The sequence below is a fragment of the Apium graveolens genome, chromosome 9 (assembly GCF_009905375.1).
Source record: "Apium graveolens cultivar Ventura chromosome 9, ASM990537v1, whole genome shotgun sequence".
NCBI lineage: Eukaryota > Viridiplantae > Streptophyta > Magnoliopsida > Apiales > Apiaceae > Apium > Apium graveolens.
The window spans coordinates 31,443,899-31,450,738 of record NC_133655.1 but is presented as its reverse complement, the minus strand read 5'-3'; the positions used below and the strand labels follow the sequence as shown (position 1 = coordinate 31,450,738).

Genomic DNA, 6,840 nt, shown 5'->3' with positions numbered 1-6,840 from the left:
CATGTACGTTGAGCATGATTAGTGGGTAATTCTAACAGTTTTATTTGCCCTATGTAATCAAAAGGAATAACTTGTGCTTAAATCGTTGTGTTGTCAATTTCTGTAGACATATAGGAACTCAACATAATTGATGACTATTCAACTTCTATCTTAATTGTGGATGTTTGGTAGAATGGTATTAGTACAATGAAAGTTGGCTTTTATCAGTTTCGTGTTATTCGATTAATGTCATCACTGTCACATGCTAAAGGTAATAACAATGGCTATAGAAGGAAGTAATAATGAAGTTGTGATCTCATGAGTGTTTTATTATTGATAAATTGAAGTGTTAGTTAAGTGGTTAATTAAGTAGTTAATTATAGTTAATATTTAATCAACAATTTTAAGTGTTATTATCTTAACATTGAGAAGTAGTCATACATTGGTGAGTGAGTTAAATTAGACAATAAATTAGTCTGAGTCTCTGAGGGAACGAACTAGAAAGTATTCTATATTACTTGCGAACGCGTATACTTGCGTGAATATTAGTGCGTGTTTTCGCCCTAACAAGTTTTTGGCGCCGCTGCCGGGGACTCGGCGTATTTGTTTAGTTTATGTACTTACCATCATTGGTCATTAGGACTCAGTGATTAGGACGTAGTAGTTAATTACTCTTTTCGGTTGTGTTTCAGGTACTTTAGCAAGCGTTTATGCAAACTCGTTCTCGTGCTCGCAAGAGGACCTTAGATACAGCTGAGGAGAAAGACGAAGTTCTTGATACTCTGGAGAAGTTAGATTTTGAGGATTCGGATTCAGGAACTGAGCAGAAAGAACCAGTAAACATGGGAGATCGTATTGTTCAAGCTGATCCAGCTCTTATGGATTTTTCTCGGCCTAAAATTGATGACATTCAGTCAAGCATCCTTCATCCGGCTATTCAAGCTAACACCTTTGAAATCAAGCCGGGCACTATTCAGATGGTGCAGAATTCTGTTTCTTTTGGAGGAGCGGCAACTGAAGACCCCAACATGCACATAAGGAATTTTGTCGAGATCTGCAGCACTTTTAAGTATAATGGCGTGACTGATGAGGCTATCAAGTTGAGGCTTTTCCCATTCTCACTGAGGGATAAGGCTAAAGACTGGTTACATTCTGAACCAGCTGGGTCCATCACTACGTGGCAAGATCTTGCGCAAAAGTTTCTGGTGAAGTTTTATCCAATGGCAAAGACTGCTGCTATGAGGAGTGCTCTTACTCAGTTTACGCAGCAACCTACAGAATCTATGTGCGAGGCTTGGGAACGCTACAAGGAAATGTTGAGAAAATGTCCACATTATGGAATGCCGGATTGGATGGTAATCACTGGTTTTTATAATGGTTTGGGGGCCCAATCTCGGCCCATGCTCGATGCAGCAGCGGGAGGAGCCTTATGGGCTAAAAGCTATACTGAGGCGTATAATCTTATAGAGACAATGGCTGCAAACGAGCATCAAAACCCAACTCAGAGGATGACGTCAGGCAAGGTCGCAGGTATTCTGGAAGTTGATGCAGCCACCGCTATTGCAGCCCAGCTCCAAGCGCTATCAATGAAGGTTGATTCTCTGGCTACGTATGGAGTTAATCAAATAGCTATGGTTTGTGAGCTTTGTGCAGGTTCTCATGCTACGGATCAGTGTTCTCTTGTCAACGAATATGTTCAGTATGTGAATAATTATCAGCGACAACAGCAGCCTGTGCCAGCGACCTATCATCCTAACAACAGAAATCATCCAAATTTCAGCTGGAGAAATAATCAGAATGCTATTCAGCCACCATATCAGCAAGGAGTAAGTAAACAGTTTAACCCACCTGGATTCCAGCAACCACAGCAGTATGCTACAAGGCAATCATATCCTCAACAGGGAAGTGCAGCTGCACCTAATAGTGCTGATTTTGAGGAACTTAAGCTGTTGTGCAAGAGTCAGGCGGTTTCTATCAAGACCTTGGAAAATCAAATCGGTCAATTAGCCAATGCAGTGCTCAATCGTCAACCTGGCACTCTTCCCAGTGACACGGAAGTACCAGGCAGGAAGGAAGCTAAAGAGCAAGTCAAGGCTATTACCTTAAGGTCTGGAAAAGTAGCTGATGCTGAAAAGGCAAAAGAAGTCGAAGCTGAAGTTAGAGATGAAGAATCTAAGTAAAAGGAGAAAGCGGCAGAACCAAGGAAGACTACTGTTGAACACACTCTGCCTGAGGCTAATACAGGGGAGAAACAGCTCTATCCTCCACCACCTTTTCCTAAGAGATTGCAGCAACAAAAGCTGGATAGACAGTTCGGGAAGTTTCTGGAGGTGTTCAAGAAACTTCACATCAATATACCTTTCGCTGAGGCTCTGGAACAAATGCCTAGTTATGCGAAGTTTATGAAGACTATTCTTTCAAGGAAGGTGAAACTGGATGACCTTGAAACCGTTGCTCTCACGGAAGAATGCAGCGCTGTTCTGCAGCAAAAGTTACCACCAAAACTAAAAGATCCAGGAAGCTTCACCATTCCTTGCACCATTGGCAATCTAACTTTTGACAAGTGCCTTTGTGATTTGGGAGCAAGCATTAATCTGATGCCATTGTCGATCTTTAAAAAGTTGGATCTGCTTGATCCAAAACCCACATACATGTCGCTACAATTGGCTGACCGTTCCATTACTTACCCAAGGGGCATAGTTGAGGATGTGCTCGTCAAGGTGGATAAGCTCTTCTTTCCTGCAGATTTTGTTATTCTGGATTTTAAGGAAGATAAGAAGATTCCCATAATCTTGGGGAGGCCTTTCTTGGCTACTGGCCGTACCTTGATAGATGTGCAAAAAGGGGAACTTACTATGCGGGTCCAAGATCAGGATGTGACCTTCAACGTATTCAAGGCAATGAAATTCCCTACAGAAGATGAGGAGTGCTTAAAAGTGGATGTGATTGATTCTGCGGTTACTTCGGAACTCGATCACATGCTAATGTCTGATGCATTGGAAAAGGCCTTAGTGGGGGATTTTGACAGCGATGATGAAGATAGCAACGAGCAATTACAATATCTGAACGCTTCTCCATGGAAGCGAAAGCTCGACATACCATTTGAATCTCTTGGTACTTCTGACCTTAAGAATGCTGAAGGGAAGCTCAAACCATCAATAGAGGAAGCACCTACCTTCGAACTCAAACCATTACCTGAACACTTGAGGTATGCTTTTTTAGGTGATTCATCTACATTACCTGTTATTATTTCAGCTGACCTTTCAGGTAGTGAGGAAGACAAGCTCTTAAGGATTTTGAGAGAATTCAAATCGGCTATAGGATGGACCATAGCAGACATCAAGGGGATAAGTCCTTCATATTGTATGCATAAAATTCTGTTAGAGGAAGGTAGTAAGCCAACTGTGGAACAACAGCGAAGACTGAACCCGATCATGAAGGAGGTGGTGAAGAAAGAAATTCTGAAATGGCTAGATGCAGGCATCATTTATCCTATTTCTGACAGCTCGTGGGTGAGCCCCGTGCAATGTGTACCTAAGAAAGGAGGTATCACTGTGGTCGCAAATGAAAAGAATGAGCTCATCCCTACTCGAACAGTTACAGGATGGAGAGTATGCATGGATTATAGAAAATTGAACAAAGCCACAAGGAAGGATCACTTCCCTCTCCCATTCATTGATCAAATGCTTGACAGATTGGCGGGACATGAGTATTTTTGTCTTCTGGATGGTTATTCCGGGTATAATCAGATTTGTATTGCACCAGAGGATCAGGAAAAGACTACCTTCACTTGTCCATTTGGCACATTTGCTTTTCGTAGAGTTTCGTTTGGGTTATGTGGCGCCCCGGCCACCTTTCAGAGATGTATGATGGCTATATTCTCTGACATGATTGGAAATAACGTCGAAGTGTTCATAGATGACTTCTCCGTCTTTGGACACTCATATGATGAATGTTTGAATAATTTGCGCACCGTACTCAAAAGATGCGTGGAAACTAATTTGGTGCTTAATTGGGAGAAATGTCATTTTATGGTGCGTGAAGGCATTATCCTTGGGCATAAGGTCTCTAGCAAAGGTCTGGAGGTGGACAAGGCCAAGGTGGGAGTCATTGAAAATCTTCCCCCACCTAATTCGGTGAAAGGAATCCGTAGTTTTCTCGGTCATGCGGGTTTTTATCGGCAATTCATCAAGGACTTTTCAAAGATATCTAAGCCGTTGTGCAATTTACTTGAGAAAGATGTGCCTTTCAAATTTGATGATGAATGTTTGGCAGCATTCGAGACTCTTAAGGAGAGTTTGATCACGGCACCAGTTATTACAGCACCAGATTGGACAGAACCGTTTGAGATGATGTGTGATGCGAGTGACTATGCGGTAGGTGCAGTTCTGGGACAGCGCAAGAAAAATCTCTTCCATGTGGTCTACTATGCGAGTAAGACTTTAAATGGGGCCCAATTGAACTACACCACTACTGAGAAGGAGCTTTTGGCTATAGTCTTTGGCTTTGAGAAATTTCGATCTTATCTGCTTGGTACGAAAGTGACAGTATTCACTGATCATGCAGCTATTCGCTATCTGGTTTCTAAGAAGGATTCGAAGCCGAGACTCATTCATTGGGTGCTTTTACTTCAAGAATTTGAGTTAGAGATCAAAGATAGAAAAGGTACTGAGAATCAAGTAGCTGACCATCTCTCTAGGTTGGAGAATCCCGATTCTACTTCACAAGATAGGACGTTAATCAATGAATCTTTTCCGGATGAGCAGTTGTTTGTAATTCAGGAGGAAGAACCATGGTTTGCAGATATTGTAAACTATCTTGTCAGCAATATAATGCCGCTTAATTTGACATCCGCTCAAAAGAAGAAGTTTCTGCATGAGGTCAAGTGGTATATGTGGGATGAACCATATTTGTTTAGACAGGGAGCTGACCAGATCATCAGGAGATGTATCCCGTTCTGTGAGACGGAGGGGATATTACGAGACTGCCATTCCACGGTTTATGGTGGACACTATGGAGGTGAGAAGACGGCAGCTCGTATTCTGTAAGCAGGTTTTTTATGGCCTACTTTGTTCAAGGATGCTCATCAGTTTGTTTTAAGGTGTGATCGTTGCCAAAGAGTGGGAAATTTGTCAAGGAAGGATGAGATGCCATTAAATGTGATGCTTGAAGTTGAGGTATTTGATGTATGGGGAATCGATTTCATGGGGCCTTTTATCTCGTCTTGCAATAATCAGTACATCTTGCTGGCAGTCGATTATGTCTCAAAATGGGTCGAAGTTAAAGCTTTACCGACAAATGATGCAAAGGCAGTGCTAAATTTTCTTCATAAGCAAATTTTCACAAGGTTTGGAATGCCTCGGGTAATCATAAGTGATGAAGGATCGCATTTTTGCAACCGTAAGTTCACTTCTATGATGCAGCGTTATAATGTGAATCATCGAGTAGCTACTGCCTATCATCCGCAAACAAATGGTCAAGCGGAAGTGTCTAACAGAGAGATAAAGTGCATTCTAGAGAAGGTTGTTTATTCGTCAAGGAAGGATTGGTCTTTAAAGCTCGATGAAGCTGTTTGGGCTTACAGAACAGCATACAAAACTCCACTTGGGATGTCACCGTTTCAGTTGGTGTACGGTAAGGGATGTCATCTACCGGAGGAGCTTGAGCATAAGGCCTACTGGGCATTGAAGAAATTGAACCTGGATTTAGATGCAGCTGGTAAGAAAAGAATGCTTCAGCTTAATGAACTTGATGAATTTCGACTGCAAGCGTATGAGAATAACAAAATGTATAAGGAAAAGGTGAAGAGGTGGCACGATAGGAAGCTACATCCTAAGTTATTTGTGCCAGGGCAACAAGTTCTTTTATTCAACTCTCGGCTCCGACTTTTTCTTGGGAAGTTGAAATCAAGGTGGTCTGGACCTTTTATTGTCAAAACTGTGTTTCCACATGGAGCGGTGGAAATTTTTGAGAATGATTCGGACCAAGCATTCAAGGTTAACGGTCAGCGGTTGAAGCACTACTATGGGGACATGGCAAACCGAGAGGTGGTTAGTGCCATTTTGTTGACTACTTGAGAAAGGTACGGAACGTCAAGCTAATGACGAAAAAGAAGCGCTGCGTGGGAGGCAACCCATGAATTGTTGTTACAGGAACCCTTAGAAGTTAATAACCTATCCAAAAACACAAAAAAAATCAGAAAACAGGGGCTGAAAAAAAAATTCCAGAGACCCTCTGCGCGCCCGCGCAGAAATGCTGAGCGGCCGCGCAGGGGTCGAGTTCCAGAAAATTTTTTGCAGTTCAGAAAAAAAAAAAAAAAAAAAAAAACAAAAACACAAAAAACCCATCACAGAACATAAACCCACGAATTCTTTTCCCATTACTCCATGATTTTATCCCTCAACCCCACTCCTAATCTAATTTAACCTACTCCACACCCTATATATACATACACCTATCCTACATATCTCCCACAAACTTCCTACACTTAAACCCTCTCATAAACATCAAAAATCAGTTCTTACACACTTTTATTCACAAATCAATGGCACCCAAGAGAGCACGCACTATTGACAGCAGCAGCACAGTTCCTACTGCTGATTCATCAAGGGGTACTGCTGCAAGGCCTCGGTTAACTGACAGAGATGTGGAGGAGGAGTACACTAGGCTGTTGGGGAAGTCGATTCTGAAGGAGAGGGGGTTTTACCATCAGGGAGGGATGGTGAGTTGTTGCCCATGATTGCAGAGAAGGGGTGGATAGCTTTTTGTGAGTCACCCGAAGCAGTACCGATGAGTGTTGTTCGCGAGTTCTACGCGAACGCGAAGGCTGAAAAGAATGGGTTTTCTGTAGTTCGTGGGCTG

At 42.3% G+C, this 6,840-nt stretch overlaps 1 non-coding gene across 1 annotated transcript; it reads right to left on the bottom strand.

Annotated features, from left to right (window-relative positions):
* Positions 1-1,214: 1,214 nt before the first annotated feature.
* Positions 1,215-1,321, bottom strand: LOC141688129 (small nucleolar RNA R71). The gene has a single exon (XR_012561592.1). It is a non-coding gene; the product is annotated as a small nucleolar RNA R71 (small nucleolar RNA).
* Between the last annotated feature and the right edge of the window lie 5,519 nt (positions 1,322-6,840).